At 45.3% G+C, this 25,082-nt stretch overlaps 1 long non-coding RNA gene and 1 other non-coding gene across 4 annotated transcripts in view; one reads left to right on the forward strand and one right to left on the reverse strand.

Annotated features, from left to right (window-relative positions):
• The window catches only part of LOC102155707, a 51,592-nt gene that overhangs the window by 7,458 nt on the left and 19,052 nt on the right, over nt 1-25,082 (reverse strand). The window lies entirely within an intron of this gene.
• Nucleotides 15,721-15,823, forward strand: LOC119872714. The gene has a single exon (XR_005362750.1). It is a non-coding gene; the product is annotated as a U6 spliceosomal RNA (small nuclear RNA).

Below are 25,082 nucleotides of genomic sequence, written 5' to 3' on the forward strand. Positions count from 1 at the left end.
GACTGGACAGAGTATATTGTTCAATGGTGGAAACTTTTTCTTTCTAAGTATTTTGTAAAAGAATTCCTTTTTTTAAACAAACAAACAAGCAAACACATATCAAGCTGGCACAAACTGGAAAAGGTTTTAACCCACAGTCAGTGAAGGTGAGGGCAATATGACAATATGTAAATGCACATGGTCAATTACCCAGTAATTCCAACTATGAGGTACTTATTGTCATCTACAATAAGATGGATGGGCAACGTAGAAGAATATAAACATAATGTACTTATAAAAAATTTTGGAAATCTAAAGTATGTCTACAAAAATGGATTGATTACAAAACTTATGATACATTCATTTAATGGAATTTCATGCAACTGCTAAAGAATGAGGTAGATCTTCAGATCCAGGTAAGAAAACACACAAGACATATTAAATGAAAAAACAAGGTGGAGAACACTAGGTACAGTATGCCCTTACTTGTGTATATATGTTTTTAATGGCATTAGCTTCTGTATAGATAGAAAAATTCTGCAAGAATACTATTTGACTATTTTACTATGAGAAAATCTATCTATTATTATGAAAAAGTATTGTTCTCACTTTAATGCAATTTCATTGTAGAAGTTTTGGAAGACCTAGAAGGATATCAGGGTAAAAATAAGAATTTCCCAGCCAAAAATAAGAATCACCCAGAACAATCTGATGTTTTCCCTTTTGGCATTTTTTCAATGCATACATACTTTAAGAAAGATTAACGCCACGATGCTCACAGTGGTTTCATCAATCGTCTCTCTACTGCTCAGTATCCTATCCTGAGTAATTTTCTATGTCATTAATCAATCATGAAGATGTTTTTCTTGAAGAATCCATCCTCTTCCTCTATCTCATAATTCAAGGCAGTTCTTGTTTGGCCTTTGCATGGCTGTGTAGCTTGGTGCAGTGGACTGAGAATAGGCTTTAGAATCGGAAGCCCTAAGTTCAAGACATGCCTCTGCTGGTTAGTTGTGTGATCCTGGGCAAGTCACTTAACTGAATTGAACCACATTTTCACCTTTTGTAATATGGGTAAAATAAAAGCCAGCCCTACCTAGATGGTGGTGATATTATGAGGATTAGATGAGGTATCACAGGCAAAGTGCTTTTTGAACTGCAAATTCTGGTGAGAATCTCCCCATTGCCCTAGCATAGGCCCTCTGTGCCCTTCCCTAAGTCTGCTCACATAATCCTATCCTTACCTGAGTGACCGAGGTCCTTTGGAAGAAGCCCACTCAGCAGCAATGAAGACCAGACTCAGTCTCTGGGATATGAAGACTCACAGTCTGGACCGAACCCATGTTTCTAGCCTCATCTGCTGATCCCGCCATTTTGACATGGCTCCAGTTCCTTCCATGCACTTTCACAAGGAAATACCCTCTCTAGGTAGCCCATTAATCTTGTTCACCTAGAATATTCTTTATTTCCCCTGTGCCTGCCAAAATCCTATGCATCCCTTAAGGTCTAGGTCCACTGTCAACTTCTTGAAGACATCCCTGACAGCCAAGGTAGAAATAATGGCTTCCTCTTGGGCTCACGTGGCACTTGGTATTGTTGATCTATATTCATTTATCACATGGTGCAAGAATCCTTTGACTCTTGGAGCACAAGTACCCCCTTTTGGGGTATCTGCCCATCCTAGGATTTATCTCCGTTTCTCCAAGACCTGCTTTCTTAATGCAGCAGCCGTGTTTAGCTATAGGTGACTGGAATAGGGTGAATCCCTGGAAGAAGATTCTCCTTTCTGGGATGTTGGAATTAATATTTAGGATGCCAGTCAGTGTGGCTGCAAGTGAGAACACGCACCTTCAGGATTCAAGCCTGCCTTTGTGGAGCAGCCAATTTGGATTCATCTGGGCAAACAGAGGTGGTGGACATCGTCTGCCAAGAAGATCCAAAAGTAATGAAGAGAGACCAGAGGCCATAAATTCCCAAAAAGAGAGAGTGACCGAGAAGAAATGTCTTGGTCCTGGGCAGCTGTCTAATTCAGGGTTTTCAGGGTTTCAGGGCTCCAGGGGCCCAGATGTGCTTTCAGCAGCTTTGGGCTCCATGAAGTATCTGTACATAGGTACGCATTACCTTCTAGTGGTTGCGTCTCTGCCTTTGGCTCAGTTCGTGATCCCGAGGTCCTGGGATCAAGTCCCACAGCAGGCTTCCCATAGGGAGCCTGCTTCTCCCTCTGCCTATGTCTCTGCCTCTCTCTCTGTGACTCTCATGAACAAATAAAATCTTTTAAAAATTTTGATATTTAGTCTATTCTGACCATATATGCTGAGATTTGTAAAGATTGAGGAACAAAACACTTGGGGCTGAGGGGGTGTGGAAGCTGGGCACCGAACATTTTTAGAAAGCTGCCCAGGTGATGGTGGTGGGCACAAAGCACAGGGAACCCGCCGGGAAAGGCTCCAAGGACTTGAAGTGGGCGATGCGCCTGGTTTTAGAAAAAACTCCGTCTTGGGAGCTGGCCTGAGCAGCATGTGGGGAGGAGGCGGGAGCCCACCACCCACTGCCACCGTGGGCAGGTGAGGGCCGAGGGCCCCCCTGCACCTGCGACAGTCGCAGGATGGAGGGGAGGAGGACCTCGGGGACTCCTGTTTAGGAGACAAAACGGTCCCCTGGAAGTTTAAGGGGCAGTGACCTGAGGGTGCCCCCTGGGTGCTAGGAGATGCCTCCGGCAGACGGAGGACAGGCTGGGCCAAGCAGGTGGGGGGGCCGGGGGGCGAGGGGGGAGCAGGTGAGCCGGGGGAGCCGGTGCCCTGGGCCTCTGGCTTGCGAGGCGGTGCAGGGCGGTGCAGGGCGGTGCAGGGCGGCCCGGGCAGCCGGACAGACGCGCCGACCGCTGCGGGCCAGACCGGGGCCAAATTTGCACTGGGCCACCAGGTCGGGAGGTGGTTTTTATTTTTAGCATTTATTGAAAGGAGCCTCCAAAAAAACAAGGTCACTTTCCCGGCTCGCAAAGGTGTTATGGGTGTTGAAAGGAGGAGCGGGGCCCCACCCTGATCGCCTCGGAGATAAGGTGCCACGTGTGTCTCCCAAGCGCCTTGAAGTCAGGTGGCTTCTCAGGGCTCTAAAATTAGCAGAGCAGCTGCGCTCGGTGGGTGGCGAGGCCGAGGCTCCCTCGGGGACAACTAGGCCTTCCTACCCCGGGCTCTGTTTGGGCTCTGTTTGGGCGGGGAGGTCAGGGATCGAACAAGACTCTACTTCTTTGAAGAATTCCCCCAGGAGCTTGGCACGCCAGGGTGCCAAGCCAGGGTGCCACGCCAGGGTGCCATGCCAGGGTGCGGCAAGCGGGCAGCGAGTGGCTCCCCTTGCCAGGAGAAAGGGAAGGAACACGAGGAGGGGGTCCCAGGAAGGAGCCTCGTGAAAGGGTGACTTTTCAAGAACATGCACTGTAGAGGTGACACCCTTAAAGACAGGTGAGGAAACAGTTTGCACTGGAAGGGTCAGAATTAGGTCCGAAACTGAAAACGTGCTGTGGGGCTTTGTGTTTTGCACAGAAGAGTGCTATGGAAATGCTCTCTGGTTGTGGTTTTGACTCGAGTGGTGCAGCCTGGCCTCCGGTTAGGGCTCTGCTGCCAGCAGGAGGCATCTGGGGAGGGGGCCAGGAGGTGGGTGGGAGTAGTGGAGAGGAAACTTTTCAGTGCATTTCTTTATTTAAAAAAGAAAAAATACATATTTGTATAATATTTCTATATAAAAGCCAAACCTCAGAATAGATAAATGGCCAGGGAGGCTACTGACAAAATATTTCATTGTGGTTCTACCATCCCGGACCCTCCCCAACTTGAGCTTTGGTCTGTTGATTTTACATACCCAGAGGAAGGGCAGAAAATTGTAAGTGGCACGGTATAGGTATAGGACTCACCGTGGAACTAAAAAATTAATCAGTGACAAGCTGCCAGGGTATTATAAATCCAGGAGTATCGCTTCTGTGGCATTTGTCTCGGGATGCTTTTTCTACAAATACTCCCATAATCCCAGATAATCCCAAAAAATATGTAGTAGCAAGATTTAAAAGAGTAATCTCGCCTTGTCCTCTGGACAAGGACTTGTCTTAATGTCCTTCATTAGCACAAGGAATCCCCATTTTCTGTTCAGAAAGGTGCCACCCCCCTCCCCCCAGCTGTCTCTGTAACTGCTGGCTGTTGGTTGGGGATGTAGGGGTGGCAGTAACAGGGAGGCGGGGGTATGAGAGGAGAAGGCAGGTGGGATGTGACTGGAGCCAACACCTAAGGACAACTTTTGGGCTGGGTCTCTTGGATAAGTGTAGACTTGGGGAAAAGAAGCTTCCCGGGAGGCTGTGTCAGTTGAGCTAGGGTATGCCCAGATATGGGTTATTCTAGGGCAAGCCGTACCTGTGCTCTGAAACACTTCCCTTGCTTAGGATATTCTCTTTTGTAATCCCAGTTGTGTTTCCTAGTGAGTCCCTGGCTAAAGTAAGGTGTGCTTCCGTAGCTAGGAGAGCAAGGGAGCAGGAGGTTCCCCCACGAGAGAGTTGCTGACAGAGTCCTGGCCAGGATGAGAACTGCAGGAGGAGGTGACTTCTGGGAGCAAGAATGTTGGAGGCAGGGACACCTGGGAGGCTCAGTGGCTGAGCATCTGCCTGCAGCTCAGGTTGTGATCCCGGGGTCCTGGGATTGAGTCCTGCATCAGGCTCCCCGCAGGGAGCCTGCTTCTCCCTCTGCCCATGTCTCTGCCTCTCTCTTGGTGTCTCTCATGAAATAAAAAAAAAAAAAAAAAAGAATGTTGGAGGCAGCTGGGATCGATGAGACCACCCAATCCTTCCTTTTCCTTTATACCTTTGATCTTGGCTTTTCCTAATTTTGTTCAATAGCCAAGATTCGGACCGTTCACTGTACTTTCATTTTTTATAGCTGGGAAAAGCTTTTATAAGCTTCCTCTCATGGCCAAGAGAAACCACTGGGCCAGTCCACTCTGGTGTCTCCCTCACATCTATTGAAGTGGCCAGGGCATCCCCAAACACCAGCCCCAGGCCCTGGAGCCAGGTCTCTCCCTTTTCTTCTGAGCTTCTCCTCCTCTAGCTCCTTCCTGCCTTGGATTCTTGGCTGCTTCCCTGTGACTTGGTTCAGTCCTCTTCTCTCACAGCTGACTTCAGGGTATAGGGCATGCCCAGTGGCTACGCATACTTCAAAGCTGCTTCTGGATAGCTGGAGCAAATCTCAGGCTCCTGGCTAGGTAAAGGAGAGAAATTTTCAAATATGCAGCTGACTCTGTGAATCACCTACAGGAATTCTTTACTGGGGATCCCTACAGAGCACCCACTGAGCACTTTTATAGGTGCTTGCTTTTCATCCCCTTAGATGCAGAGGCTAAAACACAAAACCAATGTAAGTTCAGAAAGGGGATGTATCAGTGTCTCTGCATATATCACCCATAATGCTCTCCATACCTTGACAAACTGAGAGCAATTTTGCCCTCACGTGAGGGCACAGGAATGGCACAGGCTGCATGTCTCTTCTGTGGCATTTCAGGCTCAGTTCACAAAGCCTCTTAAAGTGGTGGTTGGGGATATTTTGGAGATAACTCTCTAAAAGGAGGGTCTGAAGTGACTGCAATGCAAGCCGATGAGCTAGGCTCAGGAAGTCCACCCCCTCTTGTTCCTATTTGATTAAACATTGGGAGGCACGCTCAGATCTCTATTTCTCCCATAGCGGAAAAGGAAGCCAGCATTTTTTGAGTAACTGGTTCCATGCGATGTGCTAAACACATTTCACAAATATATCTAGGTAGTTTAATCCTTGAAACAGTTCTGTGAGATAGGTGTCTGTGATCTCATTTTACTGATGAGAGCTCCGAGAGTCACTGTAAGGTGAAATAACCCTGCCAGAAGTTTGAGTGCTAGGGAGTGGTGGACCTGGGGTTCTAACTCAGCTTGCCTGATGTCAAGGTCCATGTGTGGTTGACCCTTGAACAACAAGGGTTTGAACTGTGCAGGTCTGCTTATATGAAGATTTCTTACAATATTGTACTATAGGTGTGTTTTCTCTTATAGTTTTCTTAACATTTTCTTGTCTCTGGCTTACTTAATTGTAAGAATATAGTATATAATACATAAAAATATATGTATTAATTGACTGTCTATGCTATTAATAAGGCTTTTGGTCAATGGTAGGCTATTAGTGAAGTTTTAGGAAAGTCACACTTATACATGGTATTTTGACTGTGGCAGGGGTGGGGGTTGGCTCCCCTAACCTCTGAGTTGTTCAAGGGTCAACTGTATTTTCCTTTGTGTTGTGCTTTTGTGTTGTGCTACCTCCAGCTAAATCTCTATTTTTATAAAGTTTGAGAGAACACATGAGGAGCTATACATAAGAAGCTTTGATAGTTGTGTACCACAGTACACAACTTTGTATCTTTGGAAGTCTTAGATTCTTAAATATGACGAAAAGAAAACAGAAGGCGATCGGCTAAGAAAATCTGGCAAATTCCGAATGTATTGCTCAGGAATCCTCAGAATTAGAAATTATAAGTAGGAACATGGATCTCAGCCTGTTAGAGAAGTATGAGACTATGGAGGCTGTTTTGCTGCAGGCAGCAAATTGGTTAATATGTATATGCACATTGATTGAGTGGCTTTCCAAAAAGAAGAGCCCTTGGAGTCATTAAAAAATAAAGGGTTATGATGACCACAATTTCAAAGAGGGCTATTAGTAAAGGAAATATGGATTTCTGATTGATTAAAACAGAGTTCAAAAAAGAACCCATGACTGCTCTACAAGTGTCTTGTGTGATGGGCAAAACCAGAAACATTAGTGTCTATTTTCTGCAAAGGGAGCTTTATCTCCTTCAATTCAAATCAACCCAACAGTCTCAGGATTTGGAAGCCTCTGTTCTTCTCCACATTTGAACCTCAGCCACGGTCTGACATGGCTTTAGAAAGTCACAACCTTCCATAGGAAATACTAGTACCTCCCAGAGGCACTGGGGATAATCCATGACTTTGTTTTGTAAAGAAAGTGTGACTGGTGATTGACCTTTGAATTGTAACACTCCTCTCACAATGCAGGAATTTACCTCCAATCAACCTACATTTGGATAGGTAAACATCAGTGCCTTTGATCTGAAGGGATCTAAACAAGGATGTCTTTTCCCTGTCTACTCTAAAAAGATATTTGGTCTACCAGCAGACTCTGATGGTCGATGGCACAGAAATAGAGAATGCAATGTCTTCTTTTCACAGTCTAACTCTTTGGGATAAGATGATTTTCCCATTTGACTACATTTTTTATGTTGTTTAACTCTGGGTAAAGAATAAATCAGAGCCATTCAAACACTTGGCTTAGAGGCTTGGAGTTTGGGGTTGTAAACAGAATGTGTACATAGCTTCCTTCTGGGAGAGAGGAAGGAGGAGTCACGGAATCTGAGAGGCCTTGAAGATAATCTGTGGTAGGCAGCCTCTAGAAGACCTCCCAGTGATCCCTGCCTTCTGGTATTCTCTCCCTTGTACTCCCTTCCCTTGGGTGTGGGCTGAATTCAGTGAGTCAGTTCTAAGGAACAGAATACAGCAGAGTGACGGGATGTCACGAAGACTCTGACTCCCATCTTGCTAGCTCCCTCTCTCACAGTTATGCTGAAGAAAGCCAGCCACCATGTTGTGAGCTGCCCTGTGGAGAGAATCATGTAGCAAGAAACTGAGGGAGGCCTCTAGCCAACATCTATTGAGGAACTGGGGCTCTTACTCCAACCAAGACTCTAATTCTAGGATTCAGAGAGCTGGATCCTGCTGACAACTACTTGAGCGAGCTAGAAAGCAGATCTCTCCATGTCAAACCCTGAGAGGGCTGAAGCCTCAGAGAGACTGGATCACTGACTCACAGTATCTGTGAGATAATAGACATTTGTCGTTTTAAGCTTCGAAGGGTTGTTACGTCAACTTAGGTAACGAACAGTCCATCCAGTCCAACCTCTGTATTCTTAATGAGTTGTTGGAGACCTAGAGAGATCTAGTAGCCTGAGCTCCCATAGCCTTGGACCAGACTGCAAGTCAGGCCCCGGAATTTCCAGACTGAGCTCTCCCCCATTCACGATGCCCTTCTGCAATTTGGCATTCTGGAAACCTGCCTGACATGGCCTTGTTTAAACCCCCTTTAAATGAGCCCAGACTTTTCCCTAAAAGGATATCTCCATGTCCAGCTGGCCAGGAAGAGGACAGAGCAGTCTGGAGAGCTGGTCTTAAGGCCAATCTGTTTCTTCCATGGCCCCCAGCAGGGCTCCCCACTTGCAGCCAATCCCCATTTCAGACACTGGGCTTTCTTGTCCACCCAGAAAACTTGAAAATGCCAAATCTCCCCAGATAATAAATTCTAATATTTTATAGCCTTTCTCTCTCTGGCCAATATTCAGAGCTGTCTTGTCCTGCTAATTCTCAGTGGAAATGAGCACCAGTCTCTCTCCATGGCATTCTCCTCAAGTCACAGATTCATGTTCTGTGCTGCCTTTCGCCCTAGGCCTTCTGAGAAGAGGAAATAAGGCAGCTCTGGGGGGTGGGGCAGGGCAGGACAGTCCCAGCAGAGTGGCCTTCAGTGCCTGGACAGAGCACAGAGAGGATGGGCTGGGGTGAGGCTGGGTGAAGCCAGGGGAAGAGGCAGGCCTGGGCTGGGCGAGTCTGGGCCAAGCAGAGGAGGAGACCAACAGGTAGTCTTTGTTGGGTAGGAGGCAGGCTGGTGTCATGTGCTGGGTGGTGCACTGCAGATAGGAGCCCTGGTGTCAGGGTCAAAACCAGACTGAGAGGCAGGTCAGATCCTGGCACAAAATAGACAAAGCCAAGCAGTGGATCAGGAACGCAGGCCTCAGACACAGGTAGCAGCATCAAGTAGACCTTAATGGCACCTGATACTAGGCCTTGCTTCTAAAACAGCTATGTGCCCAGGCAGTCTGTTTGCTTCTAGTTACACCTGGAAGCAACCCTGGGACATGGATGTTTTTCATTTTCAGTGCCTTTTCACTTCATATCAAGTGCCCTCACACCAGTGGAAGGAGGAAGCAGAGTCAAGGCTGTTAGCCTTTCATGCTCCAGGAACTGGCTCCCCAGTGGCCCTGGAGGTGAGGATGGGTGTTGGGCAGGGGTGGTGGTGGGTTGTGGTATGGTGGGTTATCTGTTTTCCAACTTTCCTGGCATATCTGTGTCTGATAATGATAGGAAGAGAGGGAGGTCTCCTCAAGTGTTTGGCTGCTTCAGGATTTGGGGAGCAGTTGTTGGTGGGGTCAAGAGGACAGCTGTTCTTAAAGACTCCAGACAGATCCACAGCAATCTTTGACTTTGGAAAGGTTGGCAAGCAAGTGATCAGCTACCTCTTCCTGCCACCTGGTGGATGCTCCAGCTAATTTGTAGACTATTTCTAAGCCTCTGGTTACTGAAATGACCTTGGTATGGAACGGAGCCGGGGTCACAAAAAGGCAGCCCAGTAGATCCTGCCCTCAGATAAACTTTATTTGATCCAACCCAGCATTTAAAAATTTAAAAAGAAAATTGGATCCACTTAAAAATCAGGATTCTTCACTCCAATCCATTGGCATACTTCATTCCCTTATGATATTATGGCAGTGAGGCAGGCAGCCTCCTTTATTATTTTTTTTTCCTAAAGATTTTATTTATTTGAGAGAGAGCATGCACAAGTGAGGGTGAGCGGTGGGGGAGGAGGGACAGAGGGAGAGGGAGTGGATTCCCTGCTGAGCAGGGAGCCCAACATGGGACTCCATTCTAGGACCCTGGGATCATGACCTGAGCCAGAGGCAGATGCTCAACAGACTGAGGCACCCAGGAGTCCCTGGGCAGCCTCCTTCAGATGGAGCAGACACTCCCTCCAGGTCTAGGCTTCCAAGGTACTCCCTCCCATGACACAAGCACACGCACTTGAACCCTGCCTCTTTTACTCATCTACCTTATTTTCCCAGCCCCTATGGCTATCGGAGATTTTACTCCACAAAACTGAAGGATCAAGTTGGCCCACTAGAGGATACAGACATCATAATAAAAAGATCAAAATTCCTACACTTCAAATGCATTTTGATACCTGGGAAAGGATTTTCCTAATCTCCCTAATTACATGTCTGCTCCATTGTATTCTTTCTTCTGTGTTGCACTTCAAGAGCTCTCATAATAGAAATTGTCTGCAAGAGCCAACTGCACTTATATAATTAGCATAATATTGGTCAAGATAAATTAGCTTTGCACAAACATTACATGAACAGAGGGACTCAGTTCTCATTAACTGAAAGAGGTCATACAGTGTAGATTATATATGCAGAGATGCTAGTTTGGTCAAAAGTAATCTGCTCTGATTAAAACAGAAATAAAGTAGCTGAATTACAATAACAGAGCAGCTGCTAAACTCACTATTGATTTCGTCAGGAGACAAAGAAGTGATGATCCTCCTTGGGTCTCGTCCAAGAAGAGACAGAGTAATTTTTCCATCCAATGTCAAGTTATTAGCTATTCAAATGAATATTCCTAGTTGAACTCAGTAGATAAATTGGATTATTTCCTTCTGCTCCATGTTGTGTTTTTAACGGGCACCTTATATGATTGCACTTGACGAGCATTGCACACACAGATAAATAAATCCCCACACACAGATGTTCAATGTAGACTAATTTAGTTTTACAACATGCTTCTTGAGGGGTGCTTGGGTGGCTCCGTCTGTTAAGCATCTGCCTTCAGCTCAGGTCATGATACCAGGGTTCTAGGATTGAGCCCCATGAAGGGCTCTTTGCTCTATAAAGAGTCGGCCTCTTCCTCTCCCTCTACCCCTCTGCCCCACTCATGCATGTTTTCTCTTTCTCTCTCTCTCTCTCTAATAAATAAATAAAATCTTTCAAAATGTGCTTCTTGAAAAAGTCACTTGGAACCTGTGAATCCTAATTTCTAGTTTGGTTTCATTGCTATTTTGCTCTCTAATATGGAGCATGTAATGTCCTTTCTGGGCTCCCAGTTCCCAAGTCTTTCACTCCCTGGGATTCATGGACATAAGTGCTTGAGCCCTAGGTCTGGAACAAAGGCCTTTTTAAAAATTAAGTCTGAGGCCCAGGGAGATTGGTGGTGAGAGTATGTGGCTTGCAAGTCTCTGAAAATACTGAGCAGTTAGGCTCACATCTGTTGTGGATGTCACAAGGGGTTGTGGTTTGTCGAGGATCCCATGAGGAAAGGTAGTTAACTTTAAAAAGTAGATGAATTTTTAAAAAAACAACCACATGTATTGAAGCATAAGAAAAGAAAATAGATCAATGCAGTGTTTCTAATTAGAATGAGGAACTAATTTTAAAAAGGATTTAACCTTGAACTTACAATTTATTTCGTCACTCAAACATATATCCTGCGGCTGGTTCTATGGGTGCCAGCAAAATGACTGTCCCCCAGCAAAAGCATCAAGTCCATGTGCACTTGCTGGGATGATGCCCTGCGTTAATTTAGTCAAAAGGCAAGGAGTCTACTGCAATGCAGGCTGCCTAATAAATACTGATTACCGAACAGTGTCTCACTCTCAATTTGAAGTTTTTTAGTTTTTTGTTTTTTCTTTTTCTTTTTTTGGTCTGGTGGCTCTCCTGCCTGCCTACCACAGGGACCAAGATCTTAGTCAAGAGGCTTTCCAAACCGTGTGTGTGTGTGTGTGTGTGTGTGTGTATGTGTGTGTAATGGACAAGCACAATGAAAACAAAGCAGATATATGTACATGAAGACCGCCAAAGCCATGGTACATCAAACTCATCCCACTGGTTGTGCAATAATTTCCTCTCTAATCTCACCCCAAGCATCTGATTTTTTTTCTTTTGTTTTTTAATGTGACGTATATTTAAGTGATTTTTTTTCTTTGATTCTTCTCCAGAAGAGTCACTGGATACCTGCACTGTGGGATGTGGGAGACCTTAGAATCCTCCCACTCATCCCTGCAAATCCTCTTATTTTTCTTCATTCCTAGGATGAACATTTACCTCCAACTGCGCCAAAGTTGCAATGCTCAGTTCTTTACAGTTTTCTTTTCAATAATTCAGGCTTGGTGAGATGTGCAGTTTTTTTAAAAAGAAAAGAAAAATCCCCTCCAAGTAAACAAGGGGAAGAGTGTTTTTTGTTTTTTTGTTTTTTTAAATAGACTTGCTAGTGGAGACACTAGCTGGTGAGGTCGGGGAGTCCTGAGAAGCTGAGGGGCTCCCAGGACCACCATCCAGTGTCCTTCAGCCCCCCTTGCCCCTGGGAGCAAATGCCCAGCAAAAAGGGATATTTCCTCCTCCTCTTCCTCCTTTCCTTCTGAAAACAACCTTTTCCTGACCACGGGCTCAGAGAGGGTGGGACACATTTTCTCTCTTCTGGTTAGAAAAACAAACATGCACCACACTTCCAGCTTCTCCTTTGTGCTTCTGGATCTCACTCAGGGGAGGAAGAAGCTGCTGTTCCCCATGTCCTTGATCATCAGCCTCACATCTCAGCTTCGTTCAGTTTCCAGGATACCCACCCCACCCCCAGGCTGGGTGGGGAGCCCCACCCCCTCTTCCAAGCATGCAATCTTGAATGTTGCTGAGCCCCCAGGACTTGCTCTTTATCACTCTAGGGGCATTTTCTTTGAATGCAATCCAGTCTCTCAGATTCCCACGTTCCAAGAGGCTGCTCTCTGTCCGATGGAACATTCTGTTGCTGTGCACTGTGAACCAGTCTTATTTTGTTCTTTTCATTAGGGAATGTTTCCATCAGGGGCCTGTGAGTTGAAAAGGCTCAGTGCTCAGAATGAGGATGGCTTTGTCTCCCCTAGCTTCGTGACCTCTGCCAGGAGTGCTTTCAGGGCTCCAGACAGGACATAACAGAGAAAAGTGCTCAGAGCCCTGTTGATGAAATTTTGAGAGTTGCGGAGAAACCGCTAGCCAGGCTGCCTGGATATATTAAAATGTCATCTCTACATTTTGGACATGATTAGCTTGTTTAGTTCGTGCTAGAGAGCAAAATAGAGTTTGTTCTCAAGGGAGAGAAGCAGACGGAGAAAACAGGCATATGAACAGCTGACAATGTTCCAGCCACTTTGTCACAAAGAACTGAATCCTCCATTATTAGAGCCAAAAATCATCAGCCAATTCGAGTCCCCTGGGAATGATGCGAGGCTGGAGCAGAAGTGGCCAAAGCCCCCTCCACATGGACGCAAAAAGCAAAATGCTATTCTTTTAAGTCAGGTTCTTAGGAAGGGAAGCAGAGCTTCTTAACATTTATTATAAATTATGTGCCAGGCACTGGGCTGGGTGCTTTTATGCTTGCTATTTAATTATTAAGCCACTTGGAAAATAGGTATTAATACTACTGTGTGTCTATAAATTTGGTTTATGTTTATCTACATTCATATCAGTTGCTTCCTTAGTTGGCCAGGTAGCTGTTCAAACATCACCTTTGACAACCTCCTTCCTGAGCCCTTAGCCCATAACCACAACGCCTGCCATCCTCTGCCTCATTTCTATGGCTCCTCTGATGCTGTTACCTTCTGGGTGAATTCCTCCCAATTCCAATTTATTAATTCTCTCTTCAACTACATTTAGCTTAGAAACTATCCTCTTGAGTTTTTGAAAACATTTCAATGGTTATACTTTTCTTCATAATTTCTAATTTTATGTCCACCTGTGTTTATTTCATTTGTCTGTCTTAATGGCATAAACAAATATCATTGGCATAGATATTTTGTCGGGATGTGATGCCTTCAATGATCTCTTCAAGGATTCCAGATGAAAGTATTTTTAAGTCTTTTTCACAATTTTTAAATTATTTCTTTCTGGAAAAAAACTCAAACCAATTATTGACTTTATTGGCTCTTTCTGGTGTTTGATCTCTTGGTGAATTTTTTTTTTTATTGACTTATGATAGTCACACACAGAGAGAGAGAGAGGCAGAGACACAGGCAGAGGGAGAAGCAGGCTCCATGCACCGGGAGTCCAACGTGGGATTCGATCCCGGGTCTCCAGGATCGCCCTGGGCCAAAGGCAGGCGCCAAACCGCTGCGCCACCCAGGGATCCCTCTTGGTGGATTTTAAAGTTGGGTTTACAGGATCATTATACATAGGAATCTTTTACCCTTGCCTGTATTTTTCTCTGTATATTCCTTCTTGTGGGGTTTATGTTTGAGCCTGAGCTAAGCTACACCTCAGGCAGTGGTATGTAGCACGTCCTCCAGCTTCCTTTCACAGGCCAGGGAAGCCCTGCCCCAGCTTCCGGTTGTGAGCTCTGAACACGACTCCGGCTCCTGTGCCTCCCACAGAGCACCTTTCCTTTCTGGTGTGCTTTTATCTGCAGAAGCCAAACTCATGGCTCCTACTACCTACTTCCAGATCCAGAACCTGGCAGGCCCTCAGATCAGCCCCTACTCTTTGCTACCCATTTTGATTCTGTTCTAGGATTGTGGTGATATATATATATATCTCCACAGTTGTGGAGATATACACACACACATATACACACACACACATATATATATATATATATATAATTTTTGAGTGTGGCTATGACTTTTTAAAAATTTTTATTTATTTATTTTAGAGAGAGAGCATGTGCATATGAGCAGGAGGGGCAAAGGGAGAAGGAGAGAGAGAGTCTCAAGCAGACTCCTCACTGAGTGCAGAATCTGACTTGGGGCTTGATTTCACAACTCTGAAATCATGACCTGAGCTAAAACCAAAAATTGGACACTTAACCAGGCACCCCAAGTGTGGCTTTGACTTTTAAAATTCTTTTTTATATGTTCTCTCTCATCGCTATGTGTTGGATCAGAGAGAGCTTTATAGCATTCACTTACAGTGCCATTGAATCTGGTGAACAGGAATTGGAATTGGGAAACACATATTTGGTAGGACAGAAGTGGGAGGTCAAAACTGGGCAATTATGTACAGGTTGGAAGAGTGAGTAGAGAACCTGAAGAAATGATGAGTTCAAGTACTGCTGGTAAGTTACCGTGCAGGAACCCTAGTTATTAAGATGAAAAGAAAAGCCATCAAATTTCAAGTTGAGTTTCATGGCCCTGATTTCACAGGTCCTCCCTCCCTCTCCTTCCTTCTTCTTAAACCCTCTCTCCCTCACTCCCCTTCACATTGGTGATAATCCCTATGGTGACCAACCATTTTAGTTTGCCTAGGATGGTTTTGGTTTTAGCACTGAAAGTCCTGTTTACTAGGAAAGCCTCAGTCCTGGGAATCTGGGATAGTTGGACACCTTAACTTCCTACCTTTCACCTTGTGAGTGCTAATAGAAGACCCCTAATACCAAAATTAACATTGCTAAGGGGTAAGCTTGAGAGACAATAATGGGAAGGGGAAGACAAAGGAGGAGGCCCTGGGCCTCTCTAGTCTTTGCTGTGTAGAAGAAGCAATAACCCAAGAAGGACTTTTACTCTGAATTCAGCAGAAATACAGACTCAAAAGGGACTTCGAAGGATGCGATCCTCAGAATTTACTTGCTTGGAGAAAGTTGGACCATCAATATAAATGGTATTTATAATTCCTTATATATTGGGTTCAGAAATTACTTGCTTTTGGAAAGGAAGGTTGTATAAATATTATTTGATTTGATTTCTCTCTGGTCTTTGTGAGTTCAATAAGCTATCAATGATAGCATTAAAAATGATAATGCTATCATTTTTTAAGTATGTTGAACTAGATAGTATCAGTTCCACTGATTCCATATTTTTTTATCAGTGATCAAAACCATACATCATTTCATGCTTGCTTCTGCAGCACATCTACAAAAATTAGAATGATCCAGAGATGATTAGCCTGGTTGCTGCACAAGGATGACATGCAAATTTGTGAAAACCGTATGTCATTTCACTATTTTCAAAGTGCCTTTATCTTAGAAAAGCATTGGTCAGTTCTACAACCACTGTCACTACAACTAAATCCTGCTAAGGTTGTCCTTAGCTATCAGCAGTCACTGCTAACAGAACACTAATTTTATTTGGATGGTGATGGAGGTTAGTGGTGTGTAGCAGCAATATACCTTGACTCAGGGAATGAGTTAGGATTGATAAATTCCATCTAGTCATGGCTATATGACTTTTCCTTGTAAACTGCTCATCGTTCCTCCACCTTTGCTACTAGGAGTAAAATGTTACCAGTTGGGACCAATGAGATATAAAATGAAAGTCAGCTGGGAGTTTTCCAGGAAATGTTTGCTTTTCTAATAAAAGGGACAGACTTGAAGAAAAGCATGCTGTCATCCCTTTCTCCTCCTTCATATCTGGAATGTGGATGTGATGCCTGGAACTAAGGCAGCCACATCAAGTCCATGAAGCAATACACATGATGATGAAAAGCAATATGCCTATAAAGTCATATTTGAAGGAGAGCAAGAGCTTGAGGCCTTGATGACCTGGTCAGACCTTCCCCAAGACTGTACCTCTGGAGTTCCTGTTTAATAAAAACAAGTGTCCTTACCATTTAGGCACCTGTTGGTGCGTGGCCCTTTACTTGCAACTAAAAATCAATTTCATGCTGAAGAACAAGGTAAATAATCCATAATGATGATACACGGAAATGGGAATCTATGTTAGCAGACCTGTCATGGTTTTTGGTGGTGGTTTTTTTTTTTAAGATTTTACTTATTTATTCATGAGAGACACACACAGAGAGGCAGAGACATAGGCAGAGGGAAAAGTAGGCTACCTGTGAGAAGCCTGATGTAGGACTTGATCCCAGGACCCCAGGATTATGACCTGAGCCAAAGGCAGATGCTCAACCATTGAGCCACACAGGTGCCCCTTGTGGGTTTTGGCATTCCAAAGCTCTTTATTCTAAATAGGAAAGGAGAAACACTCTTTTTGTTACCCCTCGGTGCTCAATGATTATTCAGTTTCAGTATAAACAAAATGTTCTATAATGTGCTCTCTCTGCAGTGCCTATTTGGGGATGAGACATAACTCTATATGATGCCATACTAAAATCCTTTTGTGCATCTTAGAAATAGAACATCATCTGTGCTATATTGTCTTAGGGCAAAAGGATATAGACTGGGGACCACCAGAACTTCCAGGGCAATATTTTGCTGGGGGATTGGATTAAATCCACCACAAGAATAAGACAACTGCTTATAGTGGGCTGGAAGGTGGACTCACAAACCCACTGCCATCTACAGAACTAGGATTCAGCCAGTGCTCAAGTGGACAATGAGCCCAATCCAAGGCTTCCAAATAGCTTCTGTGTTGGCAGGAGGATAGATCCTACCTTGATCAAGGATAGGTAAAAGGGTAAAGAATGAATTCTGTGGGGAAATGCTATAGAACAAGATAAAGGGAGCATCATCCCAAAAGCTTAGAGAAAGGACATGCCTCTGAAAATGATTTACTGCAAGACCCAGAAGATTTGGGGCAGTGTATGGTATCCTTATTATACAGAGAAAAGGCAGAAAGGAAGCAAAACCAACACAATAGAAACCCAAAGAAACAAATATGATAAGAATGAACCATGAGATTTTTGAGCACCCTTAACTTCTGAGTTCCTACTGTGGACCAGCACTCAGGGGCTCAGTGATGGCTAAAGTATAGCCCTTAACCACCAGGTGCTCGTGGTGCCATGATCCCATTCCATCACAGTAACTTATTCGGAATTGAATTGTAATAATAAGCTATGATACCATGAAGTCCTACAGTGTATTAAAGCATTTGTTGTCTAGACACACTCTATTTTGGAAAGATTAAATTGCCATCTCCTAAGTAAGTAAATGAAGCAGGGAATGCGCAGAGGAATGGAACCACTGAATGTTTCATTGAGCTCTGGTTGTTTTATGCAAGACGCTCTAAGAAAATGCATCGTTCTTTAGAAGATCTATTTCTCCTTGCTTATATGGAAGTGATGGAAGGTCCTCCGGAAGAGAGGTAGTGACAGCAACATAAGCTACTTCTTCTGTGCAGCCAGCATGGGTTGAGCCATAAGCTCTTTGAAGACTCTGAGGAATCTTCCCACCAGCACAGGGACATGTCGGGCAAGTTCACTCATTGTTTCTGAGACTGATAATGCTCAGTCCAATCCTGGCCACTTCTCTACTTCCAGCCTTCCCCTGCCCTTCTCTGAGGACAGAAATTAAGCCACACACTCAGAATGTCCTATCCTGTCCCCCTGACCTCCAAGGAAATATCAGTTCATAGCAGAAGGGTGTAGGGGGAAGGGGACAATCATTTCTCAACCTATTATTTAAGCTCTTCTGATAGAATCTTGCCCCTGGCACGCTGATGGGCCAAAGGATGGAAATGGGCCACAAGCTGGGACAATGATAGAGCAACACCATGCCCTGGGCACAGCAACTGGGAAGGGAAGGGCATTTGATCCACTGGGACCCATTGTAGCATATTTTTGGAATTCATGATCTAGGGACCACAGAGCACAGTGCTCATTTTCTCTCTGTGGTGGAGACTAGCAGCTCTGAACTCATCAAGACGGCATTTCCTGCCATGTGGAGGAAGCTTGGCTTGCAGTAGGAGGAATGATACCGCTCACAGAGGTACAGTATGACAGATCCGTTTCTAGCTGTTCCTGAGCTACACTCACATCTTGACCATCCCACAGCCATATTAGCCTTCCAAACACATTTTCCCTTGACTGAGTTTAACGTGGGTTTGGCATTTATAACCAAAAACAAAACAAAACAAAAAAACCCTAACGCTGTGTGTTTTGGTTTTCCAAAAGAATTTTTTTCCCGATTATAAGAGTGATACTCATAAAAATTCAAATATTGGAAAATATTATATGTAAAATAAGAAACTACTGTAATTCCACCATCCAGACATAATCATTGTCTTTTAATATTATTCTGGGCATTTCTTTCTTTTGAAGTACAGATAAATAGGTAGTTTTATAGGAGTACAATTTTATAACATACCATTTTACCTAAAAATATGTTTTGGATATTTTTATGGAACAATACTTCTAAAATCTACATTTTGAAAATAACTGCCTAGAATTTTATATTGAACTACTTTAATGTACCCAGTCCCCTTTGTTGAACATTTAGGCTATTTCAAAAGTTCTGCTATGACAAAAACACAACAATGAACGTACTTGTATGTACATTTTGGAGCACTTGCTATAGTCCTCACTTCTTAAATTCTAATATTCTTATTTGTTTTGGCAACTTTTCCTGTAGCCTACCAATGTCATGTATGCCCTTTTGGTTCACTCCTTATTTATTCATTCATTCTCTCAACAAACATACCGAGAGTACGTTATGTATGCTGCTGTACTAGATTTGGGGAAAACAAACAAGGGTAAATGTTGGTTTCATCTTTAAGGAGGAAGGGGAAACTAGAAACTTTCTATTGAAAGCTGACTCTGCTAAGCACTGTACAGGTTTATTTGACTTAGTTTTTATTTAAAAAAGAGGGCAGTCTGGGTGGCTCAGTGGTTTGGCACCGCCTTCAGCCCAGGGCGTGATCCTGGAGACCTGGGATCGAGTAACCGCGTCCGGCTCCCTGCATGGAGCCTGATTCTCCCTCTGCCTGTGTCTCTGCCTCTCTCCCTCTCTGTGTCTCTCATGAATAAATAAATAAAATCTTTAAAAACATTTTTTTTAAATAAAAAAAAATAAAAAAGAAACACCAGGTGTCCCTGGGTGGCTCAACGGTTGGGTGTCTGCCTCTGGCTCAGGGTGTGATCCTGGTCCCAGGATCCAGTCCCGAATCGGGCTCCCTGTGAGAAGCCTGCTTCTCCCTCTGCCTGTGTCTCTGCCTCTGTCTCTGTGTCTCATGAATAAATAAATAAAATCTTAAAAAAAAAAAAAACCACCAACCCTGTGCAGGGTTATTATCTTTTTATATAAGTGAAGAAAGGAAGATCAGAGAGGTTGAGTAGCTTATTCAAGATCACACAGCACATAAGTGCAGACCTATATCAAGGTCTGACTTCTATCACATGTAGTTTAAAGAAAGAGGTGTGACGGCAAATGACAAAACCAATCTGTAAGTGCTCTGTAAAATCTGAGCAAAAGGATGCATTTAGGTCCATCAACCACAATAATCAGCAGAGGTTGACCTTAGACAAATCTTTTATCTGTAGCAAGCTGCTTTGTAATAGTCCAGGTTAAATCACTTGCCTGACTCCACACAGCTCTAGGGGGCCCTTGGCAAGCCAGAATATTTGCCAGCTGGGAAGTTGGGGGAGAGAAAGAGGCTGTTTCTAAGCAGCTCCGTTGGGACAGGCTAAAACTAGCAGGTGTAATGCCAGGGCTCCTGGGAAGATCAGAACAGCAGTCAGAGAGGAGGCAGAGCCATTTGAAAGAAGAGCTCAGAAGAAAGGGACAAACTGTTGGGAGGCCTCAGGACTCAGGCTGGTGGAGGCGACACCCTGAGTGGCCTCACACTTGGTGTAGGTGATGCGCCAGCATAAGCCAACCCTTGGGATAAGCATGCATGTCACTGGAGCCTGGGAATGGAGGAGCCTGGAAGTATTGCTTGCCAGGCACAGGGCTGTAACAGCCGATTAAACTCGTGCAGTTTGTGACTTCATGGCTGCTGAAGGCTTTAGATTTGTTCGGATGAGATCCACAAAGCTGGTGCTATGATGTCCAGCCAGGAAATACTTGACAAGCCTCAGCTCTTTCTTTCCCTAGGGGAAGACCCGAAGTGCAAAGCACGTGCATTCGGGGAATCTAGTATCTTCCACACTTCCTTTCCTTGTACACGTTCCCCAAGGGGCCTCCTTGTCCTGTGGCTGAACCCCCCACTGGAGGCATCACGGCTGAGCGCATGACTTTTCAACCCATTTTATTAATTTTTTACAAAAATGTATTTATTTTGAGAGAGAGCAGAGGGGAGAATCGCAAGCAGACCCCTTGCTGAGCATGGAGCCCAATGTGTGGCTTGATCTCGGGACCCTGAGATCACAACCTGAGCCTAATCAAGAGTCCAGCGCTTAAATGACCGAGTCACCCAGGCGCCTCTTCAACCTCTTTAAAATCTTGACTGGAACACCAAGAGATAAAGCAAATGAAATTGGAGCTGCTCCCATCTGAGTAGGAGTCAGGGGTGCCAGGGTCCCCTTCCTCTCCCAGGATGTTCTGTTGCAGTTTAGAAGCCACTGGCCTTGCTGGAAGAGTTCCAGATTTGAAGTTAGAGCACCCAGGTTCTAATCTAGGTTCTGCCACTTAGAAGGAGTGTGGCTTTTGAGAAGTCACACAATCTTTTAGATTCCATGGTTTTTACTTGTGAAATGGAGAAACTAGAAACTAGTTCTTGTTTCCTTCAGAAGTTGATGTGAGCAATAGGTGCAACCAGGTGGGTAAAAGCAGCTGTAAAAAGCCATAAAAATGCAAAATGTTCCTTTCCTTAGCTTTTCCACATTTGCACAGCCCCAGGATGTTTCCATGTCTTTGGGCTAGGGGACAAATTTCACCACTTGGAAACCAAACAGTGTGATTTACTTACTTTTATGGTTTCTAAAGAGAAATGATCATTTTGAAGGTACATTTCTTTGGGTTTTTCTCCCCTCCATGTTTTATTCCTGGATCCCCCCTCTCCTTTTCTCTGATAAACCCACCCACTTCTGTGTCTCAGCCCCACCCCCCCCCTTCCCCAGAGACCCAAAACTGTTGCCCTCAGGCACACAGTATCTTCTGTAACAGGTCCTCTATGCATGCCAACTCATTTTGTCACTTAGATTTATGACACTCTAGGAAATCCATTTTAGCAGGGAACACCAAGGTCATTTCCTCTATTTCTCTAAGTATACCCCAGGTTCATACAAAATAAAGATACCAGATGTCTTCTCAGAGTTCTATCAGAGAAACCATGATTTCTGGTGGTTCTCCTGTTGCTGGGGATGTTATGTTGCAGCACTATATGCAGTAGTGATAACACATCCACCCCGGGCCCTCCTACCCACAAAGCCAGAAGATCGTAGGGGAACAGCAGTTTATCAATGGGGTTCACCAGAGAGGACCATGTCAATTTCTCAAAGTCATGGCTGGCTTAAATATTGGGCTTGATTTGGAGCATGGAACAGAGAATTATGTTCTCAGCAGCTCCCCAGCTGCCTATACAGTTAGGGCTTTCCCTCTACTGCCTGACACACAGGGTGGGTTTTGAAATGGACTAAGATGAGTTATAGTTCCATGTTCCCTGATAGTCTCCAGATGTATACCAACGGTATATGCTGTGGGTGTTATATTAAATTGGATCAATTTTGTTTTCTGGGTAGGAAGTCAGCCAGTGTTGCTGTGACTTATACTCGTCGAGTGGTTTCAGGACCATGGCAGCAATGGTCACCTCTTTAGAGTGAGTTGACTCTCCTGATGGGCCAGTGGTTTGGATGATCCATTATAGGCAGGGTAGAAATTGGATTTCAAGTGGGAGCAATAATTCCGCCCCACATCCCATAGACTAATAGAGCTTAATAGAACTGTTGCTTATGCAGAAGAGATTTCTCTCTTCCTTGTGTACCTGTTTTGACATTCTACCTGTGTGTCGCTCACTTGACTTTAAGTGGAGCCACAGAAATTCTTTCTGGAACTTCACAGCCTGTCTTTACATTTTCTTTCGAATGACTTAGTCCAGTGCAGAGGAAGAATAAATAAGGTGGAAGGGGATAAGTCACTGGCAGAGAATTCTAGCCCTGAGATCCCTGGCAGCAAGATCTACTCTTCTTGCCAGCGGGGTACTTGGGGCTTTCAGGATTTGGCCTCTTACCACCACTCAGATCTGTTCCTTGATGCTCCTCTAAAATGTGGTAATCCCTTGAGGCCAGACTTCAGGACTTTGGCCAGAGCATGACATAGGAGAGATGTTTCTCTGCCTCCTCCACTCACTCCCCTCCTGCAACGCATCCCTGCATCTTTCCTCAATACCAGCGGGACACCACACACGCTCCTTGTGTCTATGACCCTAGTCAGTTGTCTTCAAGGCAGAGCTTCCTGTCTTTCAGCCTCGTCATATGCATGACACCACCTGGTGCGTCAGTCCCAGGTGGGGTGGGGGTGAGAGGGTTACCCTGAGCCCTGGGCTCGCCAGCTTTCAAACTGAAGACTAGAGAATTCATAGGTGAATGGGTATGCAATGTGTTTTGTGCCTACACCCAACATTTAACTCTGATCCCTGGCTACATATCAGAAAAGAACCAGAGAGTATAAGGGATAATTGAAATCTCATTTGGTTAATTGGTTTTAACTTCCTTCCCTACCAGACCTTTTACCAGAGCTATTAATTTCCTCATTTTTCTCCTTTCATTTTCTCTGTCCAACCTCTGTTTATGGAGCTAATCCACCATGACAAGAACAAAAAAGCCTGGCAGTCAGGGGAAGGAGAAACAGGGAACTCAGTCATCTGCAGACTAGGCTGTGGGCTGCTGCAGCGGTCAGACCCCATCTCATAGGGCCAGTCGGGTCTCACCATCCCACCCCCATGACACCCCAAAACTCAGTCCTCCGTGAGGCTGTGTCCCTCCCTGGGCCCACTCAAAGGCCAGAGACACTCCTGGGGTTGGAAGAGAGGTGGGAGCTGACTGCTGCCAAGCAAACATGGAGTCCCAAGTGAGAATCTAGGGTGTTCTCAGCCTCAGAACAGGCCAGCCAGCTCTGAGACATGCAAACCGCCACAGGTGCAGGATGTAAACCAGAAGTGGCCGGGTAAGGCTGATGAGGCCACGGGCTATGTGCTTTGCATATGCCCCTAGCAGGCTAAAGTTAGGTTCTGGCTCAGGGGAAGGGCCACATTTAGCTAGTCTCGCTACTGAGCTGGGGACCCATCCGTGCTCTGGCCAAGGGCGCAGTCTGGCTGGCCCTTTCAGAGTCACAGGCTGGGCTCCAGGTCACTACTGTGCTGCAGTAGAGGAAGGGAAAACTCAGAACTGCCCCTTTCCTTCCCCACAAGCAAGTCTGAACATCATAGATGTAAAATCAGCGAAAATGGACCAGTCAAGTCCTATCTAATCCTCTTGATGCTACCAAGTCTGTCTCCCTCTTTGTTGCCCTCCCCCTCTCCCAGACCTAAAACATCACCAGATCCCATGAGAGAGCTTCCCCCCATCCGCCCACCCCCCACTGCTGCTTAGGGACCCATCTCCACTAACCTGTCTCCTACAATAGTACTTGCCTTCTGACCTCTGACCCCACAATGGGCCTTCCTTTCTGTAGTCCAGCCTCACCCCCTTACAGCCAATGCCCAGCTTCTCTTGCTGTCAGTTTGCTTTCTTTTTCTTTTCTCTAAAGGTTTTATTTATTTTTTTTGAGATGGAGGGAGATAGAGAGGTGCAGGGGGGGAGGGGGGCAGAGATCACAGGTGGGGGGAGGGGTAGAGGGAGAAGCAGACCCCCACTGAGCAGGGAGCCTGACATGAGACTCAGTCCCTGGACCCTGAGATCATGACCTCAGCCGAAGGCAGACATTTCACAGACTAAGCCACCCAGTCACCCCAGTTTGCTTTCTTCTTTAGCTATGGTGTGCATGCCTATTCCAGTGAGCCACCTTAAGCCACGTGGTTCCCCAGGTGTGCAGGCCCCAGGTACCTGAAAGGGCATTGACCAAAGAGCCCGCAGGGACAGGAGCTTGGCAGGCTGTGTATGCTGAACAGAGATGCTTGCACCCTCAGCATTTCAGTGCCCCCCCAGCAGCTCCAGCCTCCCCTCAGCTGTGGGATCTGAGCTGACCTAAAGACCAGGCCAGGAAATAGGGGCTGTATTTGCCATATCCTTGGGGCACATGTGTTGTGCTAAAGACATGGTGCCCCACGGTGTCTTTGAAAGACTACACATTAGACAGAGGATATTTTTTTTTTCTTTTTCAAAAGGGATGGGGGAGGGGAAGGGGGGAGGTTTTAGGCAGGATGTGAGGTAGTCAGTCCGCTGTCTTGTATCACTGGTTGTTAAGGATGGATAGACTTGCTCACAGAGGTCTCAGTGACCCCCCTGGAGTCAGTGTGGTGGAGAGGAGGCTAGATGGGGTAGAGATTGCGTTGTTGCTCAGAACCCCTGCCCCAACTGTACCTTAGGCAGTCTGCCCAGACCTGATAAGGAAGAGCACATTCCCTTTTTTGGTCCTGGAGATTAAGGGCTGTTTTCCAATCAGGAGAAAGCTATAGATGTTAATGCTTCCAAAGCCAAGAGGCTGG

Source organism: Canis lupus, chromosome 7 (assembly GCF_011100685.1).
Source record: "Canis lupus familiaris isolate Mischka breed German Shepherd chromosome 7, alternate assembly UU_Cfam_GSD_1.0, whole genome shotgun sequence".
In the NCBI taxonomy this organism is placed as follows: domain Eukaryota; kingdom Metazoa; phylum Chordata; class Mammalia; order Carnivora; family Canidae; genus Canis; species Canis lupus.